The 23,482-nt window shown below is 34.5% G+C and overlaps 1 long non-coding RNA gene across 1 annotated transcript; it reads right to left on the reverse strand.

The window, feature by feature from the left end:
* Positions 1–4,268: 4,268 nt before the first annotated feature.
* Positions 4,269–20,444, reverse strand: LOC139705053 (uncharacterized). Its single transcript, XR_011706944.1, has 3 exons — positions 20,247–20,444; positions 9,540–9,617; positions 4,269–4,360 (listed from the first exon to the last, which is right to left on the reverse strand). It is a non-coding gene; the product is annotated as an uncharacterized lncRNA (long non-coding RNA).
* Positions 20,445–23,482: the final 3,038 nt, after the last annotated feature.

Genomic DNA, 23,482 nt, shown 5'->3' on the forward strand with positions numbered 1-23,482 from the left:
GGAATAAGTCATGTAGGTAAAACAGGAGGCTGGATGAGATAGTGTTATAAAATAAATCATCACATAAAAGATTCACATTTTATGCCTTTCTTCTATGTTGCGATTTATAAATTATCCAGGTTCATTATTGTGCGGTACAGAAAGGCATTGGGATAAAGAGAGGGAAGCAGCTGAAGAATCTAAGCCATGTATGACAAGGAAGAAAATGAATTAGGAAAAAAAAATAACTCTTAAGAGAGAGAACCTCATATGGTAAAATAAACAGTAGAAGGTACATTGCCAAAAGAGTAATTACTAGGCAGAATAGAGAATACAGAACTTAATTTTTAATTATGCCTGCTTTGTAAAGTCCTCTTTAGTTTTCTACTTCCTTTTGGGCAATGGTAGTTAATTCTGAAATGACACTTTGATCAGGAAATAATAAAAGAGTCTATGTATTCAGTTTTTTTGTGAAGCCTCAATCCCAAACCTTTGAAAATGAAAAGTGCCAGAGAAAGGTCAAATTTCCCAGACCTCAAAAGTGTTAAATCACACTAAGTAAAAAAAAAAAAAAAATGAACCTATAAGCATTTAGAAAAGATACTATATTTATAAGATCATTGCTATAGAAGGAGAGGTAGGAGATACAGGGTATTTCTTGGGCCTGATTTTCCAAATAAGTGCAATTAGGGAACAAATGAGCAAATTGTTCTTAGAAGAGAATTAAGCAGAGTCTTTCATCATAGGAAACCCAAAGTTTGTAAATCTTTTTATATCTCTTTTAAAACCTTAGTTTATTTCTATATGTGACACTTGTTAGGTTTCAAAAGTATTTAAAGCAAAATAAAAAAATTCATTTCAACAAAAATTGAAAAACAAAATTGAATTAAAATTGAATATGGAAATACATTGATCTAGATTTTTGTACATATGTGGGTGAATACATACCCACATTTGGTTATTTTATTTCTGGAAATTTCTGATAGTTCTTACTTTTAGTAAGGCAAGATTTTAGGTTTTTAACTCTATTTTTCCAAGTGATAGTTACAAAAAATTTTTTCTACTATCTTGTATGTCATTTATCAAACTAAAATGTAGTTTGGTTGCAATACACATCTTTATTAAAAATTAGTATGACCATACTGCTGACTGTAATTATAACTTTTAGAAAACAAATTATAAAAGAAATAATAACACTGGTTGATGGCAATAAAATCAGAAGTTAGCAGTCGATATACCTAAAAATTTGTGTCAAAAATGCAATAAAATATAGATTAATAATACAACTTGATATTGATCTATTTTATAAAATTTTCACTCAGAAAAATGAGAAATTATATCCCATCTGATTCAAATGTATGATATGTCAAGGTCATTGTACTGTCATGTGCAACTAATTAAAACAAATAAAAAATTAAAAAAAAATGAAAAATAGAGATAATCTTTGTAGTATTAAAGATTTATGAACAAAGATGCCCATTTACAACTTCAGAAATAGTAATGGTAAAAAAAGAGTCATTTAGAATGTGTAGTTTCTAGCATCGACTTTATCATTTAAGGTCAAGTGTAGGAATTAACAATTTGAACTGTTAACTGCAACTGTGTCATTAGTGTGCTTAACTTCCATTAACTTTAAAATTTTGAAGCAAAATCTTATCAGAACTGCCAAATTTTGTTTATAACTGCACAGTTCATCCATATTAGTGGATTAATCCATTGATGGTTAAAGTTCTTATAACCTAATCATTTCACCTCTGAAAATTCTTGCATTGCTCACACAAGAGGTTTGGGGGACATCTCATCTAAATCATAACAAAGATTTTTTAAAATGACAATGAAGTGAGTAGTTTAATGCTAATTTTCAGAAAAAAAAATGTTTGCAAAACATAACAGGATCCCCATAAAAGTAGTGTTAGTCCATGGACTGCTATAAGAAAATACCTTAGGTTAATTTAAAAACACCAGAAATTCATTTCTTATAGTTCTAGAGACTGGGAAGTCCAAGTTCAAGGTGCAGTAGATTCAGTTTGGTAAGGGCTCTGTTCCTCATATATGGCACCTTCTATGGAAGGTGTAAAGGACATACAAGCAACTCAGACCTCTTTGATAAGGGTACCAATCCCATTCACAAGCCTCTGCACTCATGACCTACCCACCTCCCAAAGCCCCACCTCTAAATACCAACACATGGGAGATTACAATTCAACATTGCAATTGCAAATATTGAGACCATAGCAAGTAGCAACAAGAAATACTAAGTAGAAATGTGTAGAACTTAGGTGAAGAATAATAACTTTATAGAGACTCCTCCAAAAAAACCATTGAGTAAATTAAAATTTTTAAAAAAGATCAAGTTTATGAATGAAAATACTCAGTAGTAGGAAAATGCACATTCTTTCTCCTATCCCCACACCTCTGGAATTGTAAGTCAGCATCAGTCAAATAGCAAACTGAGGAGGTTTTTTTTTTTTGTTTTGTTTTGTTTTGTTTTGTTTTTTCAGAGGGGCATTAATAATTCCAATATAAAGAGTTTGATAATTCATACGGAAGACATAATCAAAACATATCTATGTGAAATATTTTGGAAGATACTGTGAATAAAATGAACAAAACAATACAGTCCAAACTCTAAAGGAGTTTAAATTTGTAGATGGAAAGACAAAAGTTTAAAAGTACACAACCTTAAAATTACACGTGATGCATAATCAGGTAATCATATAACAAACCAGACCCAATTAAACAAGGAAAGGCTAAGAAATAACTTTTAAGCTACAGCAAAGAACACCTAAAGACAAAAGCTAGGTCTAAAGACTAAAAATCTACATGCCATAATGTTGACAGTGGTGAAAGGTACTGATATTTTCTTCTCTACATGTATTGTTTAAAATTTCTATGATATAAATTCTAAGAAAAAAAAAACATTAAATTAGCTTTTAAAGCAAACTTGAATTTGAGAACAATAGATCAAACATTTGTGAGTTTTTCTGGATTGCCTTTTAACTGTTGGTTTACATTCCTATGTGTGTTTCCTATTTAAAAATTGATTTAGTCAGGGAATGGATATAGATAAAGACATGAGAAGTGTATTTTCTCATTTGCTATAGTTATTTCTTTGTTCTTCATTCATAGACACATTTGAAGTACTTTGAAAACTGAAATATCTTCAACTTTTCATTCAGCAATTTATATATCATATTTTGTTTATAAATATGATAAAAAATACAGAACGTTACTACTTATTTAAGTTTTAGAAAATATTATATAGAATTACTTAGTGTTACTCCAAAAAATAAAACCTTTGATTTAGTTTAAACCAGGAAGAATTTAATCAGATTGGTCTCTCATAATTATTGGTATTTTTAAGTTCTCATGAACATTTATTAAATAGCATTGCTAAGCTACCGAACCATGAAAACACAGAAAACTTTTAAATTTACTTCTTTGAGATTTCAGGAAGACATGGCCAGACTAGGCTTTAAAAATCAGAATAAACTGAAAATTAGTATTTCTAATATCTTTGGCCAATGTAAACCTTTTTGTCTATTTTTATCCTTCAAAATGTGGCTAATTGAAAATATTACCATACAAGATATGAAGATAATTGTCATTTAGGGTTTTGATACCTATGGAAATTGCTCTGCTTTAAAGCTTTTCACCAATTTATCTTCAAATCAGTATAAATGTCAACATATATATTTTGTAATTCACTTAAAACAGTTATATGTACTGTGTCTGAAAAATATACTTTGTATTAATATTGCATTCTGTCACAAGGCACATCATTTTTTAAAAATAATCATTTTTTTAAAAAATGAATTACTTAGATTTTTATGTAATGCTAGTAGCTCTTCAAATATAGTAATTTCCCATTAAACAATCTATAATGTTTCCAAGTAATTCAATGAGTAAACTCTGATACTACAGAGTTTTAGCCAATTTCAGCACTGGAAATGCATAAACCCATCTAACTACTACCTCAAGAACTCTTCTTGAGAGTCATTGGCAAGAGTTATGAAACAACCAATTAGAAGTTTCCATGAGCAACTGGAGCCAAAGCATTGTGGGCTTGGCTAAAACACTTCAAGAGAATGTCCATTCCAATCCATCAGGAGCCAAATCACTGTGTTTTACACCACACTTGCATACTTCATCAAGGGAAGTGTTAATCAACATGCAATAGCTTTTATTTCAACATTTAAGGCTTAAGGATCAGTAATTGGTAGTTCTTCCAAATGATCTCCAGGACAGGAAAAGAGAAGCCAGAATAAGCAATACAAACCTGTTGTCCCACCAGTGACCTTTATCTTGAGCTAGAGTTACTTCCTGATGTAGATGTTGGAGACAGTTCAGTTTGTGTGTGACTTTAATCCAAACCAGCTCTCTAAAATGAGGTAAAAATGAAACTTTAGATACCAAAGAACCAAAAGGGGTAAGATATAATGTGTGCTACTGCTAAATGATTCACCAGTACCTCTGACAGGATGTTAATTTTCTCCTCTTGTTTGATAATAGATTCTCCTTCTGAAAGTAAAATACAGGAAAAGACTATGTGCCATTTACATGTAAATTCAAATATCTTCCATTCACATTTGCAGTAAAACAGCTCAACAATGAACAACTCTTTCAACTGGCCAAGAGAGTTCTGTAATGAGAGACTTTCTGCCAGCAGTTATTCTTTAAGTTTTGGAACAAAATGAGTCTTTTTAAAAATCCTTTTGTCCAAGAGGATAGAGGGAAAGATTTGCTGGCAAAATGAGGTCATTAGCATAGAACTTGCTGGGTGTGTGTTATTAAACTGATTAGAACCTTAGCTTAAATTTATGATACAGAAGCCAGCTAGGCAGTGCTCTGATGATCCTCACCTATAGTTTGTACCACATCTGCCTCAAGCTTTGCAAAAGTCAGGAAATTCAACACTAAGCCCTCAACCACAAAGAACAGGGTGTTAACATAAGAGTCACTCATAGTTAATTGAGTAAATTTAGACACAAGCTAACCCCATTCTGTTTTTTATTTCCTCAATAATTTGATGGAAAATGAATGGGAACAGGGAAAATTCTCTAGGACTATTAATCATTTTAATAGAGAAAAAAGGAAAAATTATAAATGTATCTCAATATCTTTTTTTTTTTCAGAAAAGGCTTATCAGAGTTGATTTATGAAGTGTCATATTGAAAGAAGCTGGGAGAAGTCACAATTTCTCTTCCCATGATATATCATAGAAAATTACCTGTGAAGGACAGTGAAGGAAGAAAGGGACTTTGCAAATATGGCGAAATAGATTTTGTAAGCCTGAGAGAAGACTTAAATATAGGAGGAGGGTGTTTTCAAACAGGAGCCAATGAATCAATTTTGATGGAGGAGGGACAGACAAGGTATGGATGAGAATAGTAATATGGTTGAGTAGAGAGAGCTTAAAGAAAATTGAGAAATCATGAGCTCTTTGGAAAGTAATAAAATAAAAAGCAATATTAGCATTGTCAGGAATTTAAGCAATAAATATATTCTCTTAAAAATAATGGAGGAATAGAACTAGACTAGACTTTGTTGATTTCTTTCCAGACACCAGCAGCTCTGCTCGCTATATCCATCCCACAACACAAGGAGCACTTTTCATGAGCTTATCTTGACATACTAATTTGTACCCCAATTTTGTAAGTGGGGAAACCAATATTCAGGGTCAGTATGTTGTTAAAAGTCACAGGGTTATTAAAGACTTGATTCACAGCAATGGTGGTAATGACCAATTAAAGAAGTGTGGGTCCCAAGGGAAGATGAAAGATGACTAAGAGAAGGTTGAAGTAGTAGAAGCAATGGAAGTATTTAAATTAAATTAAGGAGCTTGGTTCCAACTCAGGTCACACTTATCCTTTCCTTCTCAGGAAAGCAATGTGTTCTCTGGCCTCTGGACTCTTCCTCAGGATTATTCACCCTGCCTGAGAAAAACTCCTTCACCTTGGCACTTTCTCTCAAGCCCTTTGCCTGTTAATTTACACTCATCACTGCCTTTAGAAGGCCTAGGTCAGTGTCCCCCATGTAATGTGGTTCTTGCCTGTACTCTCTCTGTGCTTGTTTGTCACCACGCTCAGTGTTCATGGTGTCTAGTCTCTTACTATGATAGTTTGCTCCTCTTGATGATGAGGTTCCTGAAGCAACAATTGTGTCTTTTTTTACCCTTTTAGCCATGGAACCTAATTCAGTGCCTGGGACAGAAAATGGCTTTGTCCTTAGAGGGGGAATTGTTGAGCATCAAGTACTCAATGGTTTTCAGAAGAGCTATATGAGTAGAGTTGGTGACACAGTGAGGTGAGGTGAAGGAGTGTTTGAAAGCCTGGCTGATTGTGGCCCTTAGTTCTTTACTCATTCCAAAGAGACTTTATTACACATGGGATTCTTACCATCTCTACTTAGCCCTATGTGATCTCACCCCTCCTAGTTTTCTTCTTCTCACTACATGTTCCAAATCCTAAGTCCTTCTTGTTGTTTCTGGAACATGCCAAACTTATTACTACCTCAGGCCTTTACAGGGCTGGCTCCATGTTAGCATTCAGTTACATCTTCCAGGAGTAACAAGATGTGAAATGTCTCCTGCCCCACTCCCAAGCATATCCATGCTATTCCAGTGCTTATGAGTCTTTGAATTTAATGTCATTTGTTGTTTGTTTGATGATTTACTTGTTTCTCTTTTAGCTTAGCCTGGTATTTTCAGGTCCATGAAGGCTGATACTTGACCATTTTATTTTTGAATTTCTAGTGTCTGGCACATCCTAAGTGCTTAATAAATATTTGTGAATAAATAAATGAATTGATCAGCTACCCTGTGATTTTTCTTGGAACGTTATCGGGGGAATGGATAGATGTGAAAATAATGGCTAATATAATGGTTAAAATGTATTATTAGTTTACTGTATTCTGAGCACTGTTCTAACTATTCTTGTTTGTTAATATAATTAATCCTCAGAAAAACCCATCACTGTCCCAAACTTACACAAGGAAAACAAAGAACCGCACTGGGAACTTATGGTGCATGGTAGAGCAACAACAGAGGTACAATACCATGTTAAGTTATATAAAATGACAGCTCCCAGCTTTCTAACATCATCTAGAACACAGAGCAGTTCCTAAAATTCATTGCTTCTACTTCCTTTGACCCTTCTATCTTTGAGGAAACTCACACTCTTCATTCAGGATTTGGTGCACATCTGGCAACCACTATATAGTTTCTCTCCAGTATCACCTGTAACATTAGATGTGCCAACCTCTTTATTCCCACAGAAACTTCTACATAATTGTATTAAAGCTCTGAGCACATTTAAATTGAAAATGTGTGTTTACCTGACTGTCTCTTTAATTAGAACTCTGAGAACAATTATTTTCTTTTTCTTTCACTGTCACCAATATTTTTCATCACACCCAATACAGAGAAGATTTTTTCAGGAAGTGTTTATTAAGTTAATTAATTGCCACCACTGTTCATAAGCTAAGAAAATTTAAAAGTGGTATTCCTGTCAAACTTAAGAATCCATGATTTTATCAGTAAAATCAGTTTTTTTAAGATAATTAACCTTAAAATGACTAGAGTTTTGATCTTTAAAATGTTTTTCTTTATATTGTGGAATAATTGGGTTAATTCCCACACATATTTCATAGTTTGAGCATGTTAGAGACAGGCATCCTGCAAAATATCTACTGGCCTGAAAAATGTACATAAACTTGATTTTCTTTAGCTATGCTATTAAAAGCACAACTATGGAGTTTTGGATTGCCTTCATATTGAAGTAGTAGCTCATTAAGCTATTCCTTCAGGTTGCTCTGTAACATGTACTCATTCATCCTAGATAAGAAAACCTCTAGCAGCTCAGCACTGGGATTTGGCTAAGCAAATAATCTAAAACAGTGGATATTTTCTTAAGTCTTATCTGAATAATCCAAACCACTGGAGTTTACTATATTGAGCTAGAAATCTTAGAAGGAGAGGTGTTTTCATAATATTTTTCAGTGCAATTTGTTTCTTGTTTTAGCCAAAAATAATGTAAAAAAGATCTGTAGACACATTAAGGCCCAAACTTAGATTTAAAAAAAAAAAAAGAAAGAAAAAAAAAAAAAGTGTTTTGAAAATTCAGAAAGTTCCATTCTGGCTTGCAGTTAAAACAGCAACAGCAAAACCACAACAAAAGTGGTAAGCATATTGGACATTCATCCTTTATTTTAATAGATTATGGTGTAGTTCCCATTCAAACATGAACAGACTCAACTTAGTGTTCCCTGCCTCTGGCAAAGTCACCTCAACTAAAAGGACTGAAAAGATGATGAAAAGATAAGAGTTCTAAGGAGGGCAGCCTATAATAAGAAACACAATAACAGGAAATAGGTGGTGCTCACACAAGCATTAAGATGTGCCTTAAGTGTGAACTCTGAAAAAAAAAATAGCAATGGTGAAGGCCAAGAAGCAGCAAAGCGGTTGGAGGAAAGCTTTACCTACCTGTTTAGAATATGTTGATTTTTTTTTTTTCACTGTCGGGTAACTTTAATTTAATACATGCTCTAGGAGAGACCCCAAAAAACAAAAATAAAAAAACTAAGGTACAACCTGGGATTGAATTTATTAAAATCCATTTTGCCACCTGAAGATAATTTAACATTTCCAAAAGTATTTTAAATGTTTAATTTGTTGATACAGAAGCTATTTTGCTTTTAGCATTCTGCAAAGGCAAAAGCATAATTTAATTATCTCAATGGCATGTGATGTAATTAAGCACTTGTTGGGAATGGACTAAAATTCCAGGAAGCTTGAGAGACCCAGCAAGAGCTGCAATATTTAGGCACTTGATTCCAGGAAAACTAGAGCATAAATAAGAACACATTACATAGAAGCTGTAGGAGAAGAGAAAAGACATGCCAATCTAATCTCTTAAAAGAGTCATTTTGTGAGGTTACAGTATTAGCCCACAGAGGCCACAAAGATTCACAGGGAAAAATCTTTTCCATTTCCCTTTATTTTTTAAACTAAATTGATATCACCTGCCATGACTATAGCCTTTATTCAATGGCTTTTTCTGTCCTGTGGGCAGTTCTTTAAGTTTCAAGCCTACCCTCAAAGAACAAACTTCTGTCACCACCAAAAATATTCAAGAATATGAAAGTGATTTTTAAGATGGATTTCAAAACCACCCAGATGCAATAAAATGCACAATATTCCAAGGCAGAGAGCAATATTAAATACCTCTAGGATTGGTAGTTGTGGTGTTTTGATTTTAATTTTTCTCAATCCTCCATATTCACATAATAATTATAAGATTGTATTTACCACCCCCACCCCAAGAATACTAATTAATTTCTTTTCCAGAGTTCTTAAAAACATGTCAAATGAAACCAAATACAGTTACAAATATACATCTGTACCACTAACTGGCCCATTTGTGAAATGTGGTGCTCATTACTGATAAGGGAATTGGTGGGGAATTTGAAACCCGTTTAGCAATGTTAGGAATTATCTCAAGAGGAGTAAGAACCTTATTTGGACTGAAGCTGTCTACAAAAATATGAAAAGAAAGACTCACAAGTGAGGCTGGTATTTGTGCATCTTAATGCACTCCAGTCACAGCACAGTTGGGTGGAGGAGGCTCATTCTCTTCTCACTGAGGGGAACAAGGGAAAGTTAATTGAGAACAGCACAGAAATGTTCTACCAGCTGCCTGCCTTTCTTTACCAGGAGCAACAGGGATGGTTTAAAAAAAAAAAATCACCTGGGGGCTGTGGCTCAGCATAGAGCACTTTCCCAGCACATGTGAGGCACTAGGTTCAATCCTCAGCACCACATAAAAATAAATAAATAAAATAAAGGTATTGGGTCCACCTACAACTAAAAAAAAAAATTTTTAAATCTGTTTGTGATTGAAAGATTTCTTCCCATTCTCATTGCACATGCAGTTACAGATCCCAAGAAAAGTTGGTTGCCATTTTCTTTTTTTGAATTCTTTTGACTCCTAGGAGAGTTGGAAACAAGAATGAAAGACAAAAACCTATTACATTGAAGACAGTAAGGGGTTCCAGAAGGGAGGTGCTGCATGGAATGCCTGTCAAAGTGTCCATGCCCTTTATTTAAACAACAATAACAACTGGGATTTGGGGGCTGCCTGTGAGTCCAGGCTACCACCAAGGCCAAACCCACAGAAGCCAAAAATGATTCTGTGTTGAATTGAATCTGGGCCACACATAGGAACAGGTCAAGCCAGATTATATTGGCAGTATATCCAAGCCACATTGGGATATGAGGCATTCACTACTTCCTGATTCTAACAGTCTGGGGATTCCCAGATAAAGAAATATGACATTACAGTCTTGTGGTGTAGACAGAGGTTTAGAGTGACATGACTAATCCAAAATAATCTTTGGACTTTCCAGCTGCTGGACCCTGAAGCACGTTGGCAATCCTCACATATGACAGCTATTGCTCCCTTCCCTGAACTTGTGGATTCACTTCCTTCCTCTGGAGGGGTGAGGGGTGGGGGTGGGGGGGGCAAAATCAAGCAAGGACCCTGCTCCCAAGAAATGTAAGAGGGAAAATGATAGAAAATAAAATGAAGGCAACATGTTAAACAAATAAAATCCAATCAATTGCTTTCATTACAATCACAATAAAAGCTCTGAAGTAGAAAACAGTACAGGACACTGGGAAAGCAAAGCTTATATAGTCTCAACCACGCATTCAACATGTAGCCTTCAATGCTTGAGGACATTTGAGGACAATGTATTTTCCTGATTCTGCAGGACTCCCTAGCCTTTCTGGGTACAATGTAAAGTCATGATAAGCAGGAAGATGACCTGAGAGAAAGCTTATCCAGCACAGATCCTTACCGATAGCCATTTAGAAATACACGATGGTTTATTTTTTGATTAACTGAATCATATTAAAGGATATACTTATGTACCGAGGAGATATTGATACCAAGCACACAGAAACTGCTGGTTGGATTTGGAGGGGTTGCTGAAGAGGGGAAATTCCTAAGTATCTATATTCCTCTCAGCTCCTATCTGAAACATGTGGGAAAAGAAACTAGGGAAAAAAACCTGAACCTTCAAGTCCTTCTCCTTCCTTATCTCTAACCGGTGGGCCTAACCACTGACAGTGAATTATTTTGCATACACCATTTGTGAGTCTTCAGAAAACAAAGGTAGCAATGGAACCAAGTACAAGGTGGAAAGTTAAAATTTTCTGCAAAATAAAGTGAGGAGAATTAAGTTTGGATGAAGGAATACTGAAGATGCAGAGATCACGAACTTAGCACCCCTCAAATTTTTGTGCATCTACTGGAAGAAAATCAAGGAAAACAGGATGTGTCTGGTATCTGGGGAGTTTTCATAAGAAATATGCCAATGATAAGATGCTTTTGTACACTCATGACTTCATGGTGGAAGCAGGAACTGAGTCAATGCTGAATCCACCCTACTGTCATGCACTGAGTCCTCCCATGTGGCCCCATGGTTAGCTCCACTGGATCTTTCCACTTACTCTGCATCCTGCCCATCCTTGTTTTCTCATCCAAAACTGCCCTCTGTGAGTACCATTTGTACAGGTTCCTACTTTCTGCATATTTCTCTGGTGACCTGAATATGGTTAAGGTAGCAATGGCCTATATGCCTTCCAGATAACCTATTTTTGTTTCAACAGGAGCACAGAAGATCTTATCTCTGAGGAAAGATTACAATGTGACAGGCACTGCAAGTGAGGTATTTGACTGTAAAGGCCTAGTTACCCCTTCTCAAATCACATCAAACAGGTCAACAGCTCCTTTTTCCAAATAGGGCGTACCCTGCCTACCTCATTTTCCCACCCTCTATAGCATCTTACCCAGGTTCATGCCAAGCATATTGGCAAAGCCCTAACATATCTTAAATCCCCAAGCTAACTTTCCAGCTGCTTGAAATATGCTTCTCCTCTCCTACAGCATAAAGAAGACTCAGTTCAGGAATCACTGTCAGTGAATATTCAAACTTCATGCAAATCAGACAAATTTATTCTGCACTCTGCTCCTTCATCAAAAAACATGACAACAACCACAAGAATTTTCCATAATTCTGCCTACAAAGCTCTCCAGAAATAGAGTATCTATTAAGTTGGCTTTCAGAATGTAATATTAGAAAGATCAAGTCTTTTTGAAACCACAAAGAGAATAAAGTTGCAGAGTTTGGTATTGTCGGGGCAAAGCTCCAGACTCCCCGCAGGGCTCAGCCCTGTAGTAATAGTTGTTCTCCTTTTCCAACTTGGCTCAAAACTGCAAGACCTTTGCTGCACACATAATGTTTATCGTTTTTCTCCCCCACTGTTATTCATGATTGAAACTGCTCTGGAAGGCAGGTGTGGGAAATGAAATATTATTGAAATATAAGGCGATGATAACTTAGATTCAAGGTAAATTTTCTAAAAAGGATTTAAATCATTTAAACTTCATATAATTTCAGAGACTATCTTTTTTCTTAAAAGAGAAACAAAACACCTGGTACATTATTTGGTGAATTCAAATACAAGGAACCAGAGGAAATTTTCTTTGGCAGTGAAGATTAGTGGTTATATAATTTAACTGCACAGCCTAAGTATTCCTTGTAAATCTTGAATGGCAACTGCTCTTCTCTCCACACCTTCCTCGAATTCTGTGTCTCTCTCACTTTCCATGCCCAGATGAATTCGAATATATTTCAGTTCTACCTTAACTTGTTCAGATATCAGATAGATTGTGCAATGTTTACTTCACTTAACAACATTACTTATTAAATAAAATTAGATCAAATAATAGTTCCTTAGACAATTGTGCAAAATAAAAACGCATCTTAGGGCAGCAGTTGTCCTCCCTAGTGAGATAAGAATGAACCTGAACACAGAGAAGAAAAATTGAAAACAAGAAAGACAAAGACCTCACAAGTAAAGAATGTGATGCATTTGCCTATTTCTTCTTATAGTACCAACTAAAAAGCAAATAAACATTTGTGTAATAGGATGATACTGTGTACCAGGAACCTAAACTTAACAATCTTGGGTATATTTGTGATGGAGCTACAATGGCTAATTATTTCACACATACTCTTTATTGGTAGAACAATGGGTTATAAGAAAAAAGATAAGGGAGATCTCAGTGACTTTCTAACTGTATTCCCCCTAAAACTCTCAGTTTCAGGGTATAGTCCAAGAGGACAGGATTCCTATTCCTCAATCACATCATCATCTACTGCAATGTATTCATATTTCATACACCAACCCCTTGAACAGTGCCTAGAATGGAGTTGGTAATCAATAAATATTTGTTGAATGATGAAATAATGCATATTTGTTAAAATCTTAGATTCTTTTTAAAACTGAATAAAGAATCACTGCTAAAAAATAAAAAAGAAAGGAGAAAAATTAAAAGTATGAAACACTCTGATCAAATTCACCACCCTGAAGGGTGAAATATCTTGCCCCAGATATACCAGAAGTTACTATCTATACCTAGATAGTAGTCTCCTGTCTCCTGATGCTCAGTATTTCCCAGCACACCCAGCTGCTCTTCATCTTCTTATCACAGGTTTATAGTCAAGATGCTATGCCATCTTTGTTCTGCTAAAGAACCTCCAGATCTGACGTTATCTTCAAAAACTTGGCTGGAGCACTTTGTAATGGAATTATACTCCATGATGTGTTAAATTAGTAAGCAATAAAGGTATTTAAATACAATTTTTAAATATGTGGCTAGTCAAGGTCCATAATCTATAAATCTTTAGCTTAAATGAGACAAGAAAAATCAAAAGCATGGCTTGACTGCTTTTCCCCTGTTGCTACTTCTTTTGTCTCTTGGTTCTCTATAATTTGTAGACTCAAAGGCTAAGTCTCCTGAAACAGAACCTGTTAGGGATGTTTCCATTTGACTCACGCAGGAAACACCAGGAAGACCATAAGAGAGCTGGTCCTTGAGAGATTTCCAGCTCAGGTTGCATACCAGAGAGATTGAGATGTGTTGGATAATACTCAGAAGAAAAATAATACTAAATTATTGGCCTTTACCCAAATAAAGAACTTTCAAAATAGGCCATTACTAATATTCAGATTTCAGTTGAAAACTCTTTGCTGCCATCTCTATATCACTCATTCTTCTATCCCATTTTTCTTTAAACACACACACACACACACACACACACACACATCTTGGTTAGGAATTAGCTCTTGTTAAATAATTGTAAAGTAATCGCCATTTTACCAATGTAATATTACTCATTAATTTGCCTAAATTGCTGGTAGTATAATTAATAACTCTCATTGAACTGTTTTTCCTTGGTTGCATCCCACAAGGTTATCACAATGCCAATGCAATTATTAGCAAACAATTTAATGACTCTCAGAGAATCTCTAAGTGTTAAAAAGGAAAAAGTTGGCATGATTTTCTAAAAACTAGAAATTCAAAGTATCTTTCAAATGGTGGAAGTTTTAAATGCACCAATATTTCCTCCCAAAAGCAATTAAAAAAAAGTTTATTCATGCAAGAAATACTAGTTTCCAGTGGTGTTTCCCACATTTTTAAATATTCTACAATAAATAAACCAGACTTGTCTGCAATTTAAATTACACGAAAATAATACGAAATTAAAATGGTAGTAAATATAAATGGGAACTTAAAGTAAGTAAACTTTTGGCATTTTAGGACAGGAGAAAACAAGTTATTGTCCAGGTATACACTTTGCCAGTGTTCTCACCAAAGTATTCTTGTTCATGGATTGTATATCTTGGCCAGACAACTTTTGAGAAAAGGTAACTCCAATTTACCTCTGGATCCAATTTTCCAGTATAATGCGTTAAGTACAAAGTATACCAATGTTGACCTCACTGAGTGCCAAGAAGTTAAAATTACACTATTAAGGTTACAGCAGAAACATTTAAAATTGCTTAGCAGAGGATTCACTTGTTTCCCTTTTTTTTCTCAGCAGGGATGAGTACTGCTTTTTGCAAGCTGTTCTCTGTTTTATTAAATATCAACAGAAGTGCAACAATATGAGACAGACTTCAAACATAATCACTGCTGTTAGTTGGAATAACAGGAACAACTCAGGAGCAAGACAACAGTTCCTGTGCCAGGTCCTCAAGTAATCCTGATACACAGCAGACTGCATCAAAATTAGGACACTTATCTACTGAAAATTAACGTACATTACATGTTCAACCACCACCTCACTACACACACATAGACTTCGCTTGGTTTGCACAGGATTATAGGAATATTATAAACCCATCGGTAATGAGAAGCTTCTAGTGTTGATTATATAGTCATCAAACAGTCTTCCTGCTAAGTGCTGTGGCTCTAATAGTGAACAAGGTAGAATTCAGCTTTCAAACAACCTAGATTTTACTATGTGTAGATAAAGTAAGATTCTGAGGAAGGGAATGTAGGCTTTATTTAATGGATAATTCTGATAAAAGAAACAAGTTATCTGTCCCTGTTCAAAGGAAATCAATGGGTATGTGGGAGAAGGGAGCAGAGTATTCTATGGGTAAATGATGCATAAGATAAGGATTAAGGCTAAGAGAGAACACAGAGCTAAAAGTAGTTTGACATAACTATAGGTAGAGTTGTATGTATTTGTGTTTGTAAAATTAAAATCTCAAGTAATAAAATTTACTTGATAAAATTCAACATCCTTTCATGATAAAAATTCTAAATAATTAGATATAGAAAGAACATACTTTAATATAATAAGGGTAATATGAAATAAGCCAATATTTAGTGTTATACTAAATGGAGAAAAGTTGAAAGCTTTATGAAATTTGGGACAAGGACTCCCACTTTCACCACTTTTATTCGACTTAGTATTAAGTCCTAGCCAGAACCATCAGCCAAGAGAAAGAAATGAAGGGCATCCAAATTGAAAGAGAAAGTCCAATGTGACTATTTGCAGACCACTGGATCTTATAAATATAAATCTCCCAAAAACTCCATCAAAATAGTATTAGAATTAATAACTAAATTTAACAGAGCTGTAGGAGACAAAAATCAACACAATAATCAGTAGAATAGTTATATGCCAATATAAATTACCTATAACAAAACAAACTCATTTATAATAGATCAAAAAATAAAAGACAAAAATCCCTAGGGATAAATTTTTTTAAATGGTGAAAGATTTCTACAATGGAAACTATAAAACACTGAGGGGAAAAATTGAAGAACATGCACACACACATGAAACATCTCATGTTCATGGGTCGAAAGAACCTATATTGTTTAAATGCACATATTACCCAAAACAACCTAAAAATTCAAAATGTAATTCTCATCAAAATACCAATAATAATCTTCAAAGAACTAGAAAAAAAAAGTCATATCAATTGTATGGAACTGAAACAACAGCAACAACAAAATGCATAAAACCAAAACTCAAAGAACCAAAGCAAAAAGAACAAAGCAAGAGACATTATACTATTTGACTTCAAAACATACTACAAAGCTGTAGTAATAAAAATAGCATGGTATTGGGATAAAAGCAGATATATAGACCAATGGAAAGTACTAGAAAATGTAGAAGTAAACCTACATCTACAGATGACCAACTTTCAACAAAGATGCTAAGAACATGAATTGGTGAAAAGACAGTCTTTTATAATAATAAAACAGTGTTGGGGAAATCGGGTTTTCAATAATAATAATAAACAGTGTTGGGGAAATCGGGTTTTCACATGCAGAAGATTGAAATTAGATTCCTCTCAACTATTACAAAAAGCAACTAAAATGGACTAAACATTTAAATTAAACAGTCATCAAAGCAAATATACAGCCTACTGAATGGGGGAAATATTTGCAAATTATAAATCTGACAAGGGGTTAATATCTGAAGTATATAGGTAACTCCAAAAACTAAATGGCAAAGAACCAAATAACCTAAATATGGACAGTAGACCTACATAGACTTTTCTCCAAAGAAGACATACAATTGACCAACAGGTATATGGAAAAAATGCTTGAGGAAAATGCAAATTGAAACCACAGTGAGGCATCACCTAACTCCAGTAAGAATGGCTACTATGAAAGAGATTTAAGATAAAAAGTGTTGGTGAGGATGTGGAGAAGAATGATCTCTTGAATACTGTTGGTAAGAAGGTCAATTAGTGTAACTATATGGAAATAGTATGACTATTTTTCAAAATATTAAAAGTAGAACTCCTATATCATCCAGCAATCCCACTAGTGGTGTACTTCCAAAGGAAATGAAATTTGTATTTTGAATAGACATCTACAATTCCAAGTTTATTGAAGAATTATTCACAATAGCCAAGAAATGGAAATAACATAAGTGTCCATCAACTAATAAATGGATAAAGAAAATGTGGTACATACACACTATTCAGCTATAAAAAGAATTAAATTCTGTCCTTTGCAGTAACATGGTGGGACTGAAGATCATTGTGTTAAGTGAGAAAACCCAGGCACAAAATGATAAGCACCACATGATCTCATTCATATTTAGATCTCATAGAAGTTGAGAGTAGAAAATTGGTTACCAGAGGCTGGGGAGAGTAAAGGGAGCTAGGAGTAAATGGGTACTAAATTAACAGTTAGCATGAAGCAGGAAGTGTTCATGTATTGTTGCATATAATACAATTGCAGATAATAATTATGTACCATGTATTTCAAAAAGCCAGAAGAAATGGTTTTGAATGTTTCACCAAAAAGAAACGTTCAATGTTTGAGGAAATGGATATATTTAAACTTATTTAAACATTACACAATCTATACATGTGTTAGAAAGTCACATGATACCCCATTGTATAATTTTTATGTTTTGTGTATAAAATTAATTTAAATTTAAAAAGAGGTTGTAAAACTAAAATTAGTTTGATATGAATCAAACTATGTGTGTGTATGCACTTTGGGGAGGCAGAATTAGGGTGAAGGGTGATAAAAAAAATACTGTAGTAGTATTATGAGATCCATATCAATCAGTCTTGAATGTTATATAGGGTGTATTAGTCCATTCCTGATTACTATAATAAAATATCTGAGGCAAGCTTCTTTATAAAGAAAAGATGCTTATTTTGGATCATGATTCTGGACATGCAAATTCTAGACACCTCCCTTGGTGATGGCCTTCTTGCTGGCAGAGTCCTGAGGCACACAGAACATCACATAACAAGACACAGGAAGCACTCAGGTGTAGGTATGTCTCTTCTGGTCTCTCTCCCTCTATCTTTAAAGCCACCAGTATCCAAACCTAATGAACTTACCTAATCCTAATCATTTCCCAAAGCCCCCACACCTGAAAGTCACAGTCAGATTAAACTTCCACTGTCTCAATATCTCAGGAAAAGGATTAAATTTCAGCATACCAAGTCTTGGAGGACACTTAAACCAGGTCTAAACCATAGCATGGATAAGGTATGAATTTTTGTCATTGGAACAATGAGGTCATTGAAAGGATGTAAGTATGAAATAAGGATGATCACATCTACATCTGGAAAGATAATTCTAAAAAAAAAAAAAAGTATTAGTAATGGTTTAACCCTAGCTATGAGGCCTGTTAGAAAACAGAGTGGAGGTAATCAAATACTTTGCCTATAACAAAGTAGCAATAGAGGGATTGTATTAGTCCATTTTTTTGTAACGATGATGAAATACCTGATTTATAAAGGAAGGTTTACTCTGGCTCATAGCTCAAGGTGGAAGGCCCACATCTGGTGATGACTTTCTTGTTGGTGGAGTCCTAAGACTATGCAGGGCATCATATGGCAAAGAACGGAGTGCAGGCATATGTGTCTCTTGGTCTCTCTCATTTTTCTTGTAGGACCACTGGTATTCATTCAGTCACAGAGACTCCACCCTGATGACTTTATCTAATCACAATGACCTCCCTAAAGACCCACCTCTAAACACTATAGCTGGATAAGTTTCCTCCCTTTTATCTAATACCTTACAGTAGATATTAAATTTCAACATACAAATCCTTGGGCAACTGAGTCAAACTTTATCCAGAATAATAGAAGAGATATTTTTTTAAATGAGCCAATTTAAGTAGAATAAATATGCACATCACTACTCTCTCACAGAGAATTACCTGCATCTGAATTGCCAGCATCACTACTCTTGTGCTTGGGAATACAAACACAGAAAACTGTGACAGTTGATCTGACAAATGAAATGGCTACTAAGTGACTAAAGGGCAGGTAGTATTCACAATATAGACATGTTGAACATGGATTGGGTGAGACTGCACAAGATTTCATCACATCATTCAGGACAGTGTGCAATTTAAAACTTATAAATTGTTTATTCCTGGAATTTTCATTTAATATTTTTGAAATTAGATTGACTACAAAGAAGTGAAACTGGAAAGCCTCACCATGGAGAAGAGAAGACTACCGTATATGAAAATATAAATAATGCAAGTTAGAAAGAAGCTTTTTGAGTATCTACAAGTCATGTGGTGATATGTAATACACATCTCATGAAATTAAAGAGAAGGGAGCTGTCTCTATACAGGAGAATTTCTTCCACCTTGCCACCCACACTAACACAATTTAAAATGTATATAAAGAATGTATTCCGTTTAAAGAGTAAACATACATGGAGAATTTATTCTGTAATAAGGAGATTCCTCCAGGGAAGAAGACAAAGACGAGCCGTGATTCCTACCACTATTACATATTCATTTCAGCAGATAATAAGACACCAAAATGCAGTTTGCAATCTCATGTAAAAGTAGTTCAGAAGTAGTCTTGACAAAGCTGTCATAGAATGCAAAATAATCATCCACAGCCCAGGCTCTTTCTGTGTCGCCCTTCCAGCCCTAAAGTCACTGATTTTCTGCTGAAGTTAATGCTCTAACATGAGTTCTACACAGAGAAAAGGACAAGAGACAAATGTGGCAAGTTTTCTTCTAAGTTTTAAGCTTTCTTCCAAGAGTTTCACTTTCTTAGAAGATCTTACATCTCACCAGCCATTCCAATCTGCAATAGCTAAGAAGACAAACATGCAAAGAAAATAACATTTCTGAAGACTGAAAAAATAGAAGGGTAGGTCTGGTATCCTAAAATTGAGAAAAATATCCTTCAGATATTCTCAGATGAAGAAACACCTAGAAATTACCACCAACAGAACTGCTATCAAAGAAATGATAAAGGAGGTTTTTCCAGACATACAGAAATGATAGCAAAGGAAAACTCAGACTTCCCAGATTGCTTCAGTGTGTCTGGGTTGCTATCACAAACTATCATAGACTGAGTGGCTTATAAACAACAAAAATTTATTTCTCACCAGTTCTGGAGGCTGGAAATTCCAGGATCAAGATGTTGACATTCTCAGCTGCAGAGAAAGGCTCAATTTCTGGTGCACAGATGTCTTCTCACTGTAACCTCACCTGGAAGAAGGGACAGGGCAGCTCTCTGGGGACTCTCTTATGACGACACTCATTAATGAGGATTCTAACCTCATAAGCTTGTCAACTTTTAAATAACTACTAATACTAAAACATTTGTCATTAGGTTTCAATATATAAATTTTAGAGTGACAAAAAAATGCAGACTACTGGCAAGAATGGCGAGAGAGAGCCCACGAAAATGGTAAATATCTGCAATCATGTAAGACTATTTTTCTCTTTTTAAGTTCCTTAAAATGTATATGAAAATAGAAAGCAAAACCTGTAACATTATCTGGTTGACTTTTCAATGAATGTAAATATAATACATAGATAATACAGTTGATCACTTCAACATGAAGGAGAGAAGGTAAAGAAACCTATGGTAGAGCAGTCAGATTTCTATACTTCAGATGCTAAAATATTCTAAATAGATTGTAAAATTTAAATATGTATGCTTTCAGTAGTAACCACTTAAAGTGCAAAGACAAGAAACTTAATAAATACAATGAAAACCTTAAAAGTACAACTAAGAGTAAATCACATAAATTTAAAGAAGATATACCACAAAATATTAGAACATTTTTCTAAAAGTAGAAAACAGAAGCATGGAAACGATATCTTAGCCACATCTAATTGAAATAAACTACCACAGCTCCTTACTGCTGTCCACTCATCAGTCCCTCACTTGGGGGACACCCATGTAAAAAGGAGATCCATCTGAAGGCCATTAGAGAGGGAAATGTTGGTCAAATTAGATTTGACCTAATACGTTCTTCAAGGCAAGTGCTTTTCAGTTTTTACTTACTGTACGTGCCCAACTGGATCTTGTCATGTATAGATTCTGATCAGGAAGGTCCTGGGTGAGGTCTTGGACTCTGCATTTTGGGAAGATCCTAAATGCTGGTCTGTGGAACATGCTTTGAGAGCAAGGTTCCAGGTAGAAGGAAGGGGAATCTCCTCTTTCACAAGTTTCCTTCAATTCCCCAACTCTTTCCTTACCCCAGTAAACCTGAAACTACACAATAGCCCGAACACAGAAAAACTTTCGAAAAGGAGGAATTAGATTGACTTCAGAGTGGTCCCCAAAGGGAAAAGAGATATTTGTTTTAAAGAACAAAGTACATTCATTGAGACTAAAATAAAAGAATAGTCAACCTTGTCAGTGATCTGCCTAGGGGAAAAAAAAAAAAGAGGGGCGAACAAACTACTGAATCTTTCAGCAGGAAAAACAAGATGGCACCTCAGGTTTAGATTAATCCTCTAAGATTTCCACAGAGGCCATTATAGAGCAATACTTCAAAGGAAGTTCAGGCCTGAGCCTCTCTGTGCCCACTTCCCTAAATGACTTTTGTGACCCTTTCTAATCATCTGAACTTGTGTTGACTAATTTTTAAACTCTCTGCAAAGGGAATATTTCTATTGTATACTATGCCAGATTTTACATAGGCATGGAGCATGCCAAGATGATATAGAGTTGTAACTAAAGAAACTTTTCACAGCTATTTCCAAGTGAATGATATCAGAAATATTTGATTCATATATTTCTTTCTCAGTGGCATCTTCAGAATGTTGCCACTTGAAATATGAAAGTAATATTCATTCTTTTTAAAAATTTATTTGTTCTAATTTTTATTTGTCATGTTATACATGACAGTAGAATGCACTTTGATACATCATATATAAATGGAGTATAATTTCTCATTCTTCTGGTTGTGCATGAGGTAGAATCACACCAGTTGTGTAGTTATATATGTATATAGGGTAATAATGTCTGATTTTTTCTATTATTTTTTTACCCCCATAACCCCTCTCATTTGCTTACTGGGCTTGATTTTCCTATAGTCTTTCAGCTTTTTTCATATGTGGTGAAAACAAGGGAAAGCAGGTTGACAGTGGGTTCAGCAATGATTTTTTTGGATATCATACCAAAAGTGTTAGATATCACACCAAAAGTTCAGGAAACAAAAGCAAAAATAAAAACAAAGGCAAAATTAAAAGCAAAGGACTACATTAAATTAAAATTGTTCTGCCCATCAAAGTGAACAATCAACAAAATCAAAATGTGTCTATGGATTGGAAAAATATATTTGCAAACCATACATAAATATAACTGGTTAATATTGTATATGTGTGTGTATGAATAGTGACACACACCAAAAAAATAATTTTAAAATGGGCAAAGAACCTGAATAAACATTTTTTTTTTCAAAGAAGACGCTCATCTAGTCAACAGGTAATAAAAATCTACGACATAACTAATCTCAGGGAACTTCGAATCAGAACCACAATGAGACACCAGCTGGTATGGCTATTGTGAAAAAGATGAAAGATAGCAAGTATTGAGGAGGATAACTTATGAAAGACAAATGAGAACGTATATATTTTAATGTTTAAGGCTATGATTCACAAAAATGATATGATTTTTAAAATGTGAGGGAATAAACCAAGAAAAAAAATTTGGAATTCAGGAGCTCAGGTATTAAATCCAGAAGAGTAAAAAAGATGGTAGTGAGATATAGAGTCCCAGAATGATAAAGATGCAGAGACCTGAAAGCTAATAAAATGGAACAAGAGGGAACAAAATATGAGTCCGATACCTCACTGAATATATACGATCATATTTGGGAGAAATGTATAATTTAAAGTATTCGTAGAAGGTTTGAGATATGTATTTTCAAAACTTAACAAAAAAGTAGACAATTAGTTATAGGAGAAAAATATTTATATCCTAGACTGAAATGTAATCACTGTACATTGCAGGTCTCTGCTATGAAGAATATTTATAGACTCACAATAATGTGAAAGAGGAATATTCATTAAACATAAACTGTTTCATTACTAAGATGAGATTATGGGTGGGCATAAAATGTAAATATAATATGCAGTGGAGAGAAAAGGCCTAAGAGATTATATCATGCTCCACGGCAGAAAATCAACAAAAGATCCAACTTTCAAAAGAAATAGCAGCTTAGGCTTATTGTTCACAAACTCAACTAGGTACAATTTTACAAATATTTCCTTATAGGTGACTTTCTCTAAGGACAAGAGGAAAAGTCCAAACTCACGTAGAGTTATCTTTCATGTTGGGAGACACATGCAAATATTAAATGTACAGTGTGATGGTTGGTTTTAT

The sequence above is a fragment of the Marmota flaviventris genome, chromosome 3 (genome assembly GCF_047511675.1).
Source record: "Marmota flaviventris isolate mMarFla1 chromosome 3, mMarFla1.hap1, whole genome shotgun sequence".
NCBI classification, from domain to species: domain Eukaryota; kingdom Metazoa; phylum Chordata; class Mammalia; order Rodentia; family Sciuridae; genus Marmota; species Marmota flaviventris.